The following is a 17,200-nucleotide window of genomic DNA, read 5'->3' as shown; positions in this document are numbered from 1 at the left end:
ACAGCGCCGGTGACCCGGGTTCAATCCCGACTACGGGTGCTGCCTGTGCGGAGTTTGTACGTTCTCCCCGTGACCTGCGTGGATTTTCTCCGAGATCTTCGGTTTCCTCCCACACTCCAAAGACGTGCAGGTTTGTAGGTTAATTGACTTGGGTTTGTATACTTGGTATAAGTGTAAATTGTCCCTAGTACGTGGTGGATAATGTTAATGTACAGGGATCGTCAGCCGGCGCGGACTCGGTGGGCCGAAGGGCCTGTTTCTGCGCTGTATCTCTAAACTAAACTAGACTAAAGAGGGTCTAGAGATGAAACGTCACCCATTCCTTCGCTCCAGAGATGCTGCATGTCCCGCTGAGTTACTCCAGCATTTCTGTGTCTATCTTCGGTTTAAACCAGCATCTGCAGTTCCTTCCTACATAGGACATGTACAGAGTAGGCACAGGTCCTTCTGCCCACAATACCTGGGCCTGTAGTCGGGATCGAACCTGGGCCTCCGGCGCTGCAAGGCAGCAACTCTACCGCTGCACCACAGAGTCGCCACTAAGTTTGTGTGTGAACCACATTGAATTGGCAGCAAATTGACACTGACCTGAAATATAGGGTGTTCTGCAGCTGATTCCACAACCAGTGTTATTAGTACATTGTGTGCAGTTTTGGTCCCCTAATTGGAGGAAGGACATTCTTGCTATTGAGGGAGTGCAGCATAGGTTTACAAGGTTAATTCCCGGGATGGAGGTACATCAACTCTCTGGTCAAGAGCTAGCATGCTAGCTACAGACAGAAGTCTATTGTCTATTGTCTATTGAGAAGCAGATGGCAGCACTCAATCCCAAGTTGGAGTGAAAACGTCATAGATCGATAGAAACTTTTGGGTTACAGCACGGAAACAGGCCCTTCGGCCCACCTAGTCCGTGTCGAACTTCGATCACCCTTTAGATTATCCCACTTTCTCATCCACTCCCTACACACTAGGGGGCAATTTACAGGGGACAATTAACCTACAAACCCGCACGTCTTTGGGATGTGGGAGGAAACCGGAGCACCTGGAGGAAACCCACACGGTCGCAGGGAGAACGTGCAAACTCCACACGGGCAGACAGCACCAGAGGTCAGGATCGAACCCGGGTCTCTGGTCCTGTGAGGCAGCAGCTCTACCCGCTGCACCCACTGTACTGCCCAAGTCTGAGAGATATATCTTCTGTAGATCGTTGATTATAAGAGAACTCTCCTCAACTTCGTGTTTCTGATTATTAGTTAACTTTCCCTAGTTAATTAAAGTCCGACAGGCATGGAAACATTTTCAGTCAGGAGTGAAATAAAAATATATTCAAAGAAATACTCGAGATTATGTGCAGGAAGGAACTGCAGATGCTGGAGTAACCGAAGATAGACACAAAAAGCTGGAGTAACTCAACGGGACAGGCAGCATCTCTGGAGAGAAGGAATGGGTGACGTTTCGGGTCGAGACCCTTCTTCAGATTGAGAGTCTCCCTTTCCCCCCGACCCTCAGTCTGAAGAAGGGTCTCAACCCGAAACGTCACCTACTCAAGATTATGGTGGTTTACTTTAGTGATACAGGGTGGAAACAAACCCTTCGGCCCATCGAGTCTATGCCGTCCAGCGATCGCCCTGCACACTAGCACTATCCTACACACACTAGGGATAATTTATAATTTTTACCAAAGCTAATTAATCTACAAACCTGCACGTCTTTGGAGTGTGGGAGGAAACCGGAGCACCCGGAGGGAGGAAACCCACGCGGTCACAGGGAGAACGTGCAAACTGCACACGGACAGCGGCCAAGGGTAGGATCAAAGCCAGGTCTGTGGCGCTGTAAGGCGGCAACTCTAACCCTGTCGCCGCTCGTATCTCCGTGTCTCAGCTTGTCAACACTCTGAACAACAGCTGTGATCATTCACCACCATGGATAAGGTTTGACAGTGTTAAGTCTGACTTTCAGAGGACCACAGAATGGAACTGAAGAATGTTTATAATAGGCTTATAGCGATGTGTGGACAGGCTAATAGAGGACAAGAGATTGAGATCATTAATCCATTTGCTGTTCAATAATAAAAATCCAGCTGTTCCGTCTCGACTCTCAGTGGCTGACACAGATTGTAATCAAACTGTTACGCAACAGGATAGGTGTGGAACAGAGTTACAAACTAGCCCTGATCTCACCGAATTACCAAAGGAGCCCGGGGGGGGGGGGGGGGGGGGGGGGGGGGGCTGAGTGTCTCTTCAATTATCCTTCCTTGACCACCTGCTGAAGTATTACTAAATCAATTCAACACCTATTTGCTTTTTAAATGGCACAGCGGTAGAGTTGCTGCCTCACAGCGCCTGAGACCCGGGTTTGATCCTGACTAACGTTGCTGTCTGCGCGGAGTTTGCACGTTCTCCCTGGGACCGCGTGCATTTTCAGTTTCTGCGCTGAATGGCTCTATGGCTCTATAAGGGGGAAGTCTCTTAGGACCGAGATGAGAAAAAAAATTCACACAGAGAGTGGTGAATCTGTGGAATTCTCTGCCACAGAAGGTAGTTGAGGCCAATTCACTGGCTATATTTAAGAGGGAGTTAGATGTGGCCCTTGTGGCTAAAGGGACCAGGGGGTATGGAGAGAAGGTAGGGATGGGATACTGAGTTGGATGATCAGCCATGAATGGTGGTGCTGGCTCGAAGGGCCGAATGGCCTACTCCTGCACCTATTTTCTATGTTTCTATGTTTAAACAGAAAGAATGTACGGGTTACGCTGGCCGTTAATATCGTAAAATAATGTGTGTTGTATTAACAGTCGGGATGCGTTGTGTTTGATCCATTTTTACAATTGGTCTATATTTCATGGCGTGTTGTAGTCTTTCTTCTTTCTAAGGCCCCCTTCGGTCGTGGCTAGCCATGGGTGGCTCCAGGGTTGGAGGTCGCCTGTGCGTGACTTTGTTTAACATGGGGAGACTGGTGCACAGACAGCCACCCCACGGTCCTTGACAGATCTGGGTCAGGATCCAGTGGCATGGAGTCCAAGAGGACCGGGGACCCTTTTCTGCTGCAGCCTTCATCCGCCTTCCCAGCCGTTGTGACGCTCCACTAAGGTCAGCCATCATCCTCCGCCTGTTCCACCGTTGAGGTCTTGGTTGGATCCCTCTTTGTCAGAGACCTCCCCCTCGTCCTTACCGCCATGGGTGGCCCTACCAGGAGCGTAGCTCCAGACGGCATCGCTCTCAGGATCTCAGGACCACACAAGCTTCACCACCACGACAAGGTGACAATCCACAGAGAGGTAGTCTTTATGTAACTTTAATTGATGGGATGCGGCCAAACACACATGAAAATTGGGAACTTTCACAATCACATCATATTATTTCTTTAACTTTTTTTACTTTTTGTTGTACCACTGTACACAATCATGAGAGGAGTAGATCTGTTAAACACACAAAGTCTCTTGGCCAGAGTAGGGGAATCGAGGTCCAGAGGGTATAGGTTTATGATGAGGGAGGGGGGTGGGGGGGGGGAGATTTAATAGGAACCTGAGGGGTAACTTTTTCACAAAGGGTGGTGGGTGTATGGAACGAGCTGCCAGAGGAGGTAGTTCAGGCTGGGACTATCCCAACGTTTAAGGGCCTGTCCCACTTGGCCATCATTCGCGCGCCATTTACGCGACCTGCTAGCGTGTGGGTAGCGCGGGAAGGGCGCATGGAGTGGCGTGGAGGAGTGTGGACTAAATCTTCGTCCTGCACTAAATCTTCGCTCGCCACTGGCCTGTCGCGGAACTGACGGCCAAAGTGGGACAGGCCCAAGACACTGGCGCGGTGCAACGTCTCACCTCCAACAGCAGCAGAAGCAGGCAAACGATCGGCGAGCTCGGCCTGGGGCTCACGGCCGTTGCGGATCCGGATCCGCCCCCACTCCCAGTCCCAGAGCGGGGCCAAGATGATTGGAGATAGACACAAAATGCTGGAGTAACTCAGCGGGGCCGGCAGCATCTCTGGAGAGAAGCAATGGGTGACGTTTCGGGTCGAGACCCTTCTTTCAGACTGAAGAAGAGACTCGACCCAAAACATCATCCATTCCTTCTCTCCAGAGATACTGCCAGTCCCGCTGAGTTACTCCTGCATTTTGTGTCTATCTTCAAATGACGTCACGCGCTCCAGACGGCTGTGCGGGCGCATGATGACGCGCGCGACCGTTGCCCGTCAGTCACTACCAGCCTGTCGCGTAAATGACAGCCAAGTGGGACAGGTACATGGATAGGACAAGTTTAGAGGGATTTGGGCCAAATGCAGGCTGGTGGGACTAGTGTGGGTGGGACATGTTGACCGGTGTGGGCAAGTTGGGCCTGTTTCTGAGCTGTAAACCTACTTTTGTAAAAACCTACGGCAATCTATGATGTGCAGCTCGTTCATATATTGGTTTATAAATCTAACATGTAGTCAGGATGTGACTCTGCCCCAGCCTTCATTGGGATTCTCACCCGACTTGTACAAGACGTCAAACACATTCTTTCACTTCTTAACATGAGTGGAAATGTCAGACAAAGAAGAGGGATTAAATACCACAAATGTAAGTCAATAAGAAATCATTCTCAATCCCACAGTGAAAATATTAGCAGTCAGATACCTACATACCTCAGGCAGCTGCGATTTGCCTAAACATCTGCAATACCAGATGTTCACGAAAGCTTGCAAGGCATCGTACTAATTGGGTGGAATTTTTTTTAAAGTATATGACACATGTTAAGAGCGAAGGTCCTCGATAAAGTTATAAAACATTAACTAGTTACTATGGCTATCAGCTTGCCTCTCCAATGAAAGCATATTAATGTTTCAATTTCCCTTCATGGAAGGCAGGGAGGCGGGGAGCGGTGGAACGAATGCGTGCGATATATTATAAAAGTAACAGACCACATCTAGCTGTTAGCGCTTTGTCAGCTGGGTGGGAGAGTTGGATGAATGATTGGTGTAACTATGTTGAAACAAAACAAGCTTGAAAGCGCGCACCACCAGACTCAGGAACAGCTTCTTTCCCTCTGTTATCAGGCTTCTGAACGGTCCTTCCAACAGCTAGGGTGCTGTCCGATTCACCTCTGCCCCATTGTGGACATTGGACTATGTCTCTGTAACTGATGCGCTACAACGCTGAGAACTATATTCTGCACTCTGTATCTTCCCCTTTGTTCCACCTGTTTAAGGGTTTAGGTGAAGTTTTGGGTTGAGGCCCTTCTTCAGACTTACAAATTCGGAACTGCAGATGCTGGTTTACCAAGCAAAGACACAAAGTACTGGAGTAACTCATCGGGTCAGGCAGCATCTCTGGAGAATGTGGACTCTGAAGAAGGGTCCCGACCACATTGTCCCCTGTCCACGTTCTCCACAGATGCTGCCTGACCCGCTGAGTTACTCCAGCACTCTGTGAAACGTCACCTATCCATGTTCTCCACAGATGCTGCCTGACCCGCTGAGTTACTCCAGCACTCTGTGAAACGTCACCTATCCATGTTCTCCACAGATGCTGCCTGACCCGCTGAGTTACTCCAGCACTCTGTGAAACGTCACCTATCCATGTTCTCCAGAGATGCTGCCTGACCCACTGAGTTACTCCAGCATTTTGTCTTTCCTCCCTTGTTTAAACAGTCTCAGTCTCCCCCTGTGTTCGGTCGCGGCCCCAAGTTGCCTGATGTAGATAATTAGTGTGTCTCAACTGAACCATCCTACCACAACCAGAGAGCAGTCCTGAACTACCATCTACCTCATTGGAGACCCTCGGATTACCTTTGATCAGATTGGCTTTACTTTGCACTAAATGTTATTCCATCATTTATCTGTACACTGTAAGCGGCTCGATTGTAAACATGTATTGTCTTTCCGCTGACTGGTTAGCATGCAACAAAAGCTTTTCACTGTACCTCGGTACACGTGACAATAAACTGAATTGAGAACTAAGTCTGTACACACACAAGGCTGGCCAGCATCGCAGTACCAACTGACCCACAGAGCCATCTCAATCCACGGCCCTCCACCCACCTCTCTTTCCCCACCCCACCCCCTACCCCTAAAGAGTTGGCCATTTCGGACTGAGATGAGGAAAAACCTTTTCACCCAGAGAGTTGTGAATCTGTGGAATTCTCTGCCACAGAAGGCAGTGGAGGCCAATTCACTGGATGTTTTCAAGGGAGAGTCAGATTTAGCTCTTGGGGCTAACGGAATCAAGGGATATGGGGAGAAAGCAGAAACGGGGTACTGATTCTGGATGATCAGCCATGACCATATTGAATGGCGGTGCTGGCTGGAAGGGCTGAATGGCCTACTCCTGCACCTATTGACCATGTTGCTATGTTTTAAATGTTGTTGTTGTACCTGCCTCAAATATCTCTTCGTTGAAAACCGCTTGCGTGACATCTCACAAAGATGCTCGGAGAGGACAATAGCAGCTAATTTTGTTATGAATGTGGCAAATCGACAAGAACTTTTAGCCCTCTTTTGTTTGCTAATTGCTGCTGGGAGTCGAACATATTAGCAGCCTTGTCACTATAGTGAGCTCCTAGCCACAAAGCACTGCCCATGCACTGCAGTAGAATCGTGCTATTGTGATAGGCTTGGCCCGCAGTCCGAATGATTGCTATAAGTGGTCTATAATTAAGGCTTCTTCTCATGCTTCCTTCAGCTAAACAACCCCAATCATTGGAGCAGAGGCACCATTTTGCCTCGGGTTATGGGACTTAAAAAAATCCGTCCCAGAGAGAGAGAGAGAGAGAGAGCAATGAAAACCAGTTGGTTTAAAGGGAAATGCTCCCACTGGCCCCACATGCAGCAAACAGTGGAAAACCTGCAAGGAACAAGGACTACAGCACTGGAGTAACCGTACTCACACCTCGACTCACTTTGACTGCACTTCCTTGACTCTGACAGTGTTTTTAGAGATGCAGCTCGGACAGAGGCCCTTCGGCCCACCGAGTCCGTGCCGACCAGCGATCCCCGCACGTTAACACTACCCTACACGCTCGAGGGACTATGTTATATTTACACCAAGCCAATCAACTTACAAATCAGCACGTCTTTGGAGTGTGGGAGGAGACGGAAGATCTTGGAGAAAACCCACGCAGGTCACGGGGAGAACGTACAAACTCAGTACAGACAGCACCCGTAGTCGGGATCGAACCCGGGTCTCTGGCGCTGTGAGGCAGCAACTCTACCGCTGCGCCACCGTATTTTTCAGTCCATTTCCCAGGATAGTTGATTCAACGGGAACGAGCTGCCAGTGAAGGTAGTTGAGGCAGGTGTTATCACAACATTTAAAATACACTTGGACAGGTACACGGACAGGGCAGGTGTAGAGGGATATAGGTCAAATGTGGGCAGGTGCGAGCATCTTGGTCAGCATGGGCAAGTTGGGCCAAAGGGCCTGTTTCCGTGCTGCAACTCAATGACACAATGTCTTTTTTCCAGGTTATCCGACTGTAAAACTAGGGGGGCATTATAGTTTTTAGTTTACAGCACGGACACAGGCCTTTCGGCCGTTCAAGTCCATGCTGACCATCGATCACCCGTTCACATCCACTCCCTACACACGAGGGCCAATTTACAGAGGGCCAATTAACCTACAAACACGCACGTCTTTGGAGTGTGGAAGGAAACCGGAGCACCCGGAGGAAACCCACGCTGTCACAGGGAGAACGTGCAAACTCTGCACGGACATAAACTCCCAAGGTCAGGATCGAACTGGGCCCCCCTAAAGACTTAGGGTGCGAGGGGAGAGATTTAAGAGGGACCAGAGGGGAGACTTTTTCACTCAGAGGGTATGAGCTGCCAGATGAAGCTATAGAAGTGGATGTAATTACCAATTTTCTAAGACATTGGTACAAGTATATATGAACAGGTAGGTAGACACAGAATGTTGGAGTAACTCAGCGGGACGGGCAGCATCTCTGCAGAGAAGGAATGGGTGACGTTTAGCGTCGAGACCCTTTTTCAGACTGGTCTGAATTTGTGAGTGTGAAGAGGGGTCTTGACCCGAAACGTCACCCATCCCTTCTCTCCAGAGATGCTGCCTGTCCCGCTCAGTTACTCCAGCGTTTTGTGTCTATCTTCGGTTTAAGCCAGCATCTGCAGTTCCTTCCTGCACATATTGTGTGAACAGGAAGGGTTGGTTTCGAGCGTTATGGGCCAAATGCAATCAAATGGGTCTAGCCCAATATGCCGACTTGGTCGGCATGGACAAGGTGGGCCGAATGGCCTGTTTCAGTGCTGTACATCTGTAGGACTCCAATCAGTGAATTAGTGTCACAAAATACTGGTGTTGGGTCTAACACAGAGAGGACAACATGGGAAACACAGCAGATAAATCTGCTGATGATCATCGAGGGAGTTCAGCATAGGTTATCAATACTGCTGGTTAGTATTGATTAGTATTGATTAGCGTGAAACACAAACTGGCTTTGGCATCCAAACTTTCATCTTAATATGTGTGCGGTAATTTGACTTATAGAAACTTAGAAAATAGGTGCAGGAGGAGGCCATTCGGCCCTTCGAGCCTGCACCGCCATTCAATATGATCATGGCTGATCATCCAAAATCAGTACCCCGTTCCTGCTTTCTCCCCATATCCCTTGATTCCGTTAGCCCTAAGAGCTAAATCGAACTCTCTCTCGAATATTATTGAGAGTGAGAGGCCATTTCAACTGGGATTCCAGTGAATAACACAGTTAGTATTCGTCAATGAATTGTGCAAATTCACTCCCTCCCCCCCACCCCCCCACCCACCCTCCACTACAACAAATATTATAATGTGTTGGCATTTAGTTATTTAGTTGTGTTGCATTTAAATCCAGGTGTTTAGACACACTGGCTGGTTTGTTGTTCTTTTGCCAATCATCTGGATTTTAATGGAATCCAGACAAATAGGATACAACTTTATACTTTACCAGTTGTACAAGTTTGATGAAAGTGTGGCTGCAGAACTAACAATCCAACTTAGAAAAGTGAAAACTGGTACAGATCCACCACTGATTCTCCGGCACCCTTGGTTCCTTGGTTCCAGAGCCTTTCTGGGATTATCCGTGTTGCCGGATCAACAGAGGTCACGGACCCTGAGAGGAGTCCAACTGTACCGGAATGTTCCGCCTCGGCCGCCGTGGGGTTGAGACACCTTTGTAGGTTAATTGGCTTTGGTGTAAATGTAAATTGTAGTGTGTGTAGGATAGTGTTAGTGTGCGGGGATCGCTGGTCGGTGTGGACTCGGTGGGCCGAAGGGCCTGTTTCCACACTGTATCTCTAAACTAAACTATGAAACGGTAAAAAAATGTAAGTCCCTGTAGGGGAGAGGAATGGACAGTCAATAGACAATAGACAATAGGTGCAGGAGTAGGCCATTCGGCCCTTCAAGCCAGCACCGCCATTCACTGTGATCATGGCTGATCATCCACAATCGTTACCCCGTTCCTGCCTTCTCCCCATATCCCCTGACTCCGCTGTCTTTAAGTTTGTGTAGACACTGCACATGAGTCAGACAAACACCCCCAGATCCCCAGCGCGCTTTGTTTCACATTCTCCATGTATCTCCAGTCTCACGAACCCTCAGATGTGTCATATCCTTTCATTATAACACAGTTTGCTCTTGGGCTTCTCATTGATATAAAAGAGGCTGCATGGTTTGTGTGTGTGTTTCCCCAGTCGGTGTATGACTCTACCCTTCAAAGCATCTCAGTGGACAGCCACAGCTGGCCAGACTGCGTCATCACACAAGGAAGAACACCTTCGCACCATTGCTTGAGGGAACTTGCGTGGAAAAATTAAACCAAAATCAAAATTCATCTTTGCAGAGAATTAGCATCGAGTTATTCACACTGCAGCATGTTGGAATATCTGTGACAGAAAAAAATAGTTTCCTGTTCATCATCTGAAAGTACTTTAGTACACCTTGTCCCAAGAACTAAGATCCTAGCCGGGCCTCTGGTACTGCCAGTCAGCAGCTCTACCCGCTGCGCCCTAATTTTGCATTATTTGAAGTCACTTTTCACCCAGAGAGTTGTGAATTTGTGGAATTCTCTGCCACAGAAGGCAGTGGAGGCCAATTCACTGGATGTTTTCAAGAGAGAGTCAGATATAGCTCTTAGGGCTAAAGGAATCAAGGGATATGGGGAGAAAGCAGGAACGGGGTACTGATTATGGATGATCAGCCATGATCACAGTGAATGGCGGCGCTGGCTCGAAGGGCCGAATGGCCTACTCCTGCACTTATTGTCTATTGCCTATTGACTGTCCATTCCTCTCACCTCCAGGGACTTACATTGGCTCGAAGGACTGAATGGCCTACTCCTGCACATATTTTCTATGTGTCTAAGTTTTTTTTTCTTTGTTATATTGTTTATTACGATTTCATGCTTAAAATTTCTGTCTTCAAAATATCCATTGACTTGGCCTCCACAGCTGTCTGTGGCAAATAATTCCACAGATTCAACACCCTCTGACAAGAAATTTCTCCTCATCTCTGTCCTAAAGGAACTTCCATTAAATCTGAGGCTGTGACCTCTGGTCCTAGACTCTCCCACTAGTGGGAACATTCTCTCCACATCCACTCAGAATCAGAATCAGAATCAGATTTTATTCGCCAAGTATGTTTTGCAACATACGAGGAATTTCACTGGCCAGGTCAGTCATACAATTAAAAGCAACAGATCACTTCAAAACCACATTTTAACATGTACATCCACCACAGTGACACCTACACATTCCTCACTGTGATGGAAGGCGAAATAAAGTTCAAGTCTCTTCCTTTGTTCTTCCTCGGTCGGGGGGGCCTCGAGCCCCCGTTGACGGGACGGTCTTAACTCCCGTAGCCGGCGGGGTTCAGGCCCTCCACGTCGAGGCGATCAGCTCCTGCATCGGGGGGATGTCAGCTCCCCCGCGCCGGGCGATCAAACCTCGTGTCGGGGCTGGTCGAGCCTTCTGCGGCGTTGGAGCTCCCGACTAGCCTCTCCCGAGACTGCGAGCCCTTGTTGGTAAGTCCGCAGGCCGTGGTGGGAGCGATCCCAGGCAAGGGATCCGCTCCGATGTTAAGTCCATGCCCCGTGGTGGGGCTCACGACAGTCCGAGGCGGCTCCAGCTCCAGCGATGGTCGGCCGCAGAGTCCGGAGAATGGGATCCAAATATTGATCACATCTCCGGGAAGGTAGGAACTTGGAAAACAGTTTCCCCCGATCCCCATCTTAAACAAACTTTTAACAAACGCTAAAAATAACAAAAAGATGAAATAACGAACAGACTGCTGGCAGGGCTGCCAGCTCCCTGGTGCCCCCTGGTGGTGGAGGCTCTATCCAAGCCTTTCACTATTGATAAGCTTATAAAGTCAGAAAGAATAGGAGTAGAATTAGGCCATTTTTGCCCATCCATTCAATCATGGCTGATCTATCTCCCCCATTCTCCTCATAACCTCTGACGCCTGTACTAATCAAGAATTCAGTAGGTTTCAATGAGGTCCCCCCTCATTCTTCTAAACTCCAGCGAGTACAGGCCCTGATCAGTTTCTGCATTCACTGTGTGTCTTATACCATTCTTAGCTTGCAGATTCACAGTAGCTACTAACCACAAACTACTTATTAATCAGCACACACTTTACTCTGACCTGGCAATTGACAAATAGTCAACTCTCCCTCCCTCTCTCACTCCCCTGACAATCCTTCTTTATGAATCCTAAAATATCTCTGACACTGAATCAATTTCTGTACTTACACATCTTGCTACTCTATTCACATTAGGCAGATGAACCGAGCTAATTACTTGTTAATCAATATTTTAAATGAGGAGCTGCCAGCTGTGTTTCAAAGGCTAATAAATAACTTTTAAATTAATGACTCGCTGTTCTACAATGATTGTCAAGGAAGGATGAATGTCTTTTTTTAGGCAGACAAAAATGCTGGAGAAACTCAGCGGGTGAGGCAGCATCTACGGAGCGAAGGAAATAGGCGACGTTTCGGATCGAGACCCTTCTTCAGACTGATGCAGAGTGGGGGGGGAGCAGGAAGAAGAAAGGAAGAGGTGGAGCCAGTGGGCTGAATCAGAGCTGAGAAGGGGAGGAGAAAGTAGGGACTACCTGAAATTGGAGAAGTCAATGTTCATACCGCTGGGGTGCAAACTGCCCAAGCGGAATATGAGGTGCTGCTCCTCCAATTTCCGCTGGTCCTCACTCTGGCCGTGGAGGAGGCCCAGGACAGAAAGGTCGGATTCGGAATGGGAGGGGGAGTTGAAATGCTGGGCAGTTTGCACCCCAGAGGTATGAACATTGACTTCTCCAATTTCAGGTAGACCCTACTTTCAGATTCAGATTCAGATTCAGATTCACTCTTTATTGTGTCATTGTGCAGTGTACACCTTGTACAGAGACAACGAAATGCAGTTAGCATCGCCCCAGAAGAGCGAACATAGAATAATGAGCAATAAATATATATACGTACGTACAGTCGCAGTGGTGCAATTTATCTGGGGGAAGGAGTGTCCGGGGAGGGGTGACTGGCAGTCACCGAGGTGCAGAGTTAAGTAATGTAAGGGACGACAGATGGCACAATGGGCTAAGTGTTCGGCTGGCAACCGGAAGGTAGCCGGTTCGAATCCCGCTTGGAGTGCATACTGTCGTTGTGTCCTTGGGCAAGACACTTCACCCACCTTTGCCTGTGTGTGAATGTGTGTGAATGTGTGTGAGTGATTGGTGGTGGTCGGAGGGGCCGTAGGCGCAGATTGGCAGCCACGCTTCCGTCAGTCTGCCCCAGGGCAGCTGTGGCTACAGAAGTAGCTTACCACCACCGAGTGTGACTGAGGAGTGAATGAATAATGCGATGTAAAGCGCCTTGAGTATTAGAAAGGCGCTATATAAATCCCATCCATTATTATTATTAATGTAACAGCCACAGGGAAGAAGCTGTTCCTGGACCTGCTGGTCCGGCAACGGAGAGACCTGTAGCGCCTCCCGGATGGGAGGAGGGTAAACAGACTGTGGCTGGGGTGAGCCTCCCTCTCTTCCCAGCTCTCCTTCAGCCCACTGGCTCCACCTCTTCCTTTCTTCTTCCCCCCCCCTCACTATTGTTTCCGATGTAGTTCAAGTGCGTTTAGTCTGAAGGCAACTCAACAGACAGGGGAGCATTTAAACGCTGTTGATCGCGGAGACCTTTAACTCAATTGACTAACTCAAACTAGTCTGAAGAAGTTATTCTTGGGGCGAGGCTGATTGAATCCACAAACACACTTCTCAGAAGCTTAGTTTAAGAAAGAACCTGCAGATGCTGGAAAGATTCGAAGGTAGACAAAAAAATGCTGGAGGAACTCAGCGGGTGAGGCGGCATCTATGGAGCGAAGGAATAGGTGACGATTCGGGTCGAGACCCTTCTTACGAAGAAATATAGAAACATAGAAATTAGGTGCAGGAGTAGGCCATTCGGCCCTTCGAGCCTTCACCGCCATTCAATATGATCATGGCTGATCACCCAACTCAGTATCCTGTACCTGCCTTCTCTCCATACCCCCTGATCCCTTTAGCCACAAGGGCCACATCTAACTCCCTCTTAAATATAGCCAATGAACTGCCCTCAACTACCTTCTGTGGCAGAGAATTCCACAGATTCACCACTCTCTGTGTAAAAAAGTTTTTCTCATCTCGATCCTAAAAGATTTCCCCCTTATCCTTAAACTGTGACCCCTTGTTCTGGACTTCCCCAACATCGGGAATAATCTTCCTGCATCTAGCCTGCATCGGGAACCCGCCCCTCCCCCACCTCCACATCAGTCTGAAGAAGGGTCTCGACGTCAGTCTGAAGAAGGGTCTCGACCCGAAACGTCGCCTATTTCCTTCGCTCCATAAATGCTGCCTCACCCGCTGAGTTTCTCCAGCATTTTTGTCTACCTTCGATTTTCCAGCATCTGCAGTTCCTTCTTCAAAAAATGTTTTTTTTTTTTGTTTAGTTTTGTTCCGGGATACAGCGCGGAAACAGGCCCTTCGGCATACCGAGTCCGCGCCGACCAGCGACCCAGGCACACTAACACTATCCTTACACACTCAAACTTACTACTGAATACATCAGCTAGTGCATGTTCCAAATATAGCATGTTCATTCTGGAACGATGTCAACAAACTGTCTTTATATCAAATACAGTTATTATGAATTATGATATTCTGCTGGTAAATTGGAGAATTCTTGGCTCAAAGGTCCTTTCCTGCAGAGTTGCACAGCCCTGCTCTCAGTCTGCAGTAGTATACACTCTAATTGAAAACTGATTATCCTTTTTATATATATTTTAAATATTAACAGCTGTGCTAAATTGAACAATCCTGCCAAGAATATAATTGATACAATGCAGCCCAGACATGTGAATGTAGGGGATAGGGTAATAGCAGGAGTATAACAACAAACCCTCACCTCCACACCCTCCTAAGGTCAGTGGGATAGATCAGTCAGAAGAAGGGCCTCCACCCGAAACGTCACCCATTCCTCTCTCTCCAGAGATGCTGCCTGCAAAGAGTAGGAGTAAACGGGTCCTTTTCACAATGGCAGGCAGTGACTAGTGGGGTACCGCAAGGCTCAGTTCTGGGACCCCAGCTATTTACGATATATATTAATGATTTGGACGAGGGAATTGAATGCAACATCTCCAAGTTTGCGGATGACACGAAGCTGGGGGGCAGTGTTAGCTGTGAGGAGGATGCTAGGAGGCTGCAAGGTGACTTGGATAGGCTGGGTGAGTGGGCAAATGCATGGCAGATGCAGTATAATGTGGATAAATGTGAGGTTATCCACTTTGGTGGCAAAAATAGGAAAGTAGATTATTATCTGAATGGCGGCCGATTAGGAAAGGGGGAGATGCAACGAGACCTGGGTGTCATGGTACACCAGTCATTGAAAGTGGGCATGCAGGTGCAGCAGGCAGTGAAGAAGGCGAATGGTATGTTAGCATTCATAGCAAAAGGATTTGAGTATAGGAGCAGGGAGGTTCTACTGCAGTTGTGCAGGGTCTTGGTGAGACCACACCTAGAGTATTGCGTACAGTTTTGGTCTCCTAATCTGAGGAAAGACATTCTTGCCATAGAGGGAGTACAGAGAAGGTTCACCAGACTGATTCCTGGGATGTCAGGACTTTCATATGAAGAAAGACTGGATAGACTCGGTTTGTACTCGCTAGAATTTAGAAGATTGAGGGGGGATCTTATAGAAACGTACAAAATTCTTAAGGGGTTGGACAGGCTAGATGCAGGAAGATTGTTCCCGATGTTGGGGAAGTCCAGAACAAGGGGTCACAGTTTAAGGATAAAGGGGAAATCCTTCAGTACTGAGATGAGGAAAACATTTTTCACACAGATAGTGGTGAATCTCTGGAACTCTCTGCCGCAGAAGGTAGTTGAGGCCAGTTCATTGGCTATATTTAAGAGGGAGTTAGATGTGGCCCTTGTGGCTAAAGGGATCAGGGGGTATGGAGAGAAGGCAGGTACAGGATACTGAGTTGGATGATCAGCCATGATCATATTGAATGGCGGTGCAGGCTCGAAGGGCCGAATGGCCTCTACTCCTGCACCTATTTTCTATGTTTCTATGTCCCGCTGAGTTACTCCAGCATTTTGTATCTATCACTGGTACTGATAACTCCAGATTGAGGGGGGATCTTATAGAAACTTACAAAATTCTTAAGGGGTTGGGCAGAGTAGATGCAGGAAGATTGTTCCCGATGTTGGGGAAGTCCAGAACAAGGGGTCACAGTGTGAGGATAAGGGGGAAGTCTTATAGGACCGAGATGAGAATATTTTTTTTTCACACAGAGAGTGGTGAATCTGTGGAATTCTCTGCCGCAGAAGTAGTTGAGGCCAGTTCATTGGCTATATTTAAGAGGGAGTTAGATGTGGCCCTTGTGGCTAAAGGGATCAGGGGGTTTGGAGAGAAGGCAGGTACAGGATACTGAGTTGGATGATCAGCCATGATCATATTGAATGGCGGTGCAGGCTCGAGGGGCCGAATGGCCTACTCCTGCACCTATTTTCTATGTTTCTATGTTTCCATAAGGAGGTATAAAGGGGACCAGGTGAACCTTTAATCCCAACTATCGCAATGCTCAAGAGACAGTTACACAGGTACATGGTAGGACAGGTTTAGAGGGATAGGGGCCAAACGCAGGCAGGGGGGACTAGTGTAGATGGGACATGTTGGCCGGTGTGGGCATGTAGGGCTGAAGGGCCTGTTTTCACATTGTAAAACTCTATGACTAAAAAAGACAAAGTGCTGGAGTAACTCAGCGGGTCAGGCAGCATCTGTGGAGAAGATGGATAGGTGACGTTTCACAGAGTGCTGGAGTAACTCAGCGGGTCAGGCAGCATCTGTGGAGAACATGGATAGGTGACGTTTCGGGTTGGGACTTCTCTTCAGACTGATTGTACTGGGGGAGGGGGGGGGGAGAAAACTGGAAGAGAGGTGGGGGTGGGACAAAGCCAGGCAAGTGATAGGTGGATACAGGTGAGTGGGGGGTTATTTGACAGATAGGTGTACAAAGGCCAGAGATGAAACGCCAAAAGGCTGTGAGAGAAGGAGAGGAGCAATGTGAAGCCAGAGGATGGGATGGAGGTGGAAGGGGACGGGGGAAGGGGGAAAGGGGATCGGGATTGTGGAGAATTGTTTGTGCATCCTTGTGAAGCACAAGGAAGGGAAAGGAGATAAGGGAGGGTATGGGAGGGGGTGGTTTATGGGTGAGTTACCTAAACCTGGAGCTCAGATTGTAACTGGCCTTCCCACCACCAGGTGGCACAATGTGGCTTTGCTCCAAACCAATTATCTCCACATGAAGTGGATGATAAAACAAACGGGGAATCTTTCATTTATCAATGTAATGAATAATTGTTATGCTTATGAGGCAATTTACCAGCAAGGCATAGAGTACAGGGATTGTCGTACTGTGTCATTCCATTGACAACTTGTTGCAGTAAAGTGCAATCCACTGCCTCGCAGAGCCGGAGACCCGGGTTTGATCCCAACCTCGGGTGCTGCCTGTGTGGAGTTTGCATGTTCCTCCGGGTGCTCTGGTTTCCTCCCACATCCCAAAGTCGTGTAGGTTTGTAGGTTAATTGGCCCGCTGTAAATTGCTCTAGTGTGTAGGGAGTGGATGAGAAAGTGGGATAGACAATAGGTGCAGGAGTAGGCCATTCGGCCCTTCGAGCCAGCACCGCCATTCAATGTGATCATGGC

Source organism: Amblyraja radiata, chromosome 20, assembly GCF_010909765.2.
Source record: "Amblyraja radiata isolate CabotCenter1 chromosome 20, sAmbRad1.1.pri, whole genome shotgun sequence".
Taxonomy (NCBI): Eukaryota; Metazoa; Chordata; class Chondrichthyes; order Rajiformes; family Rajidae; genus Amblyraja; species Amblyraja radiata.
Note: the sequence above shows the minus strand (reverse complement) of the source record.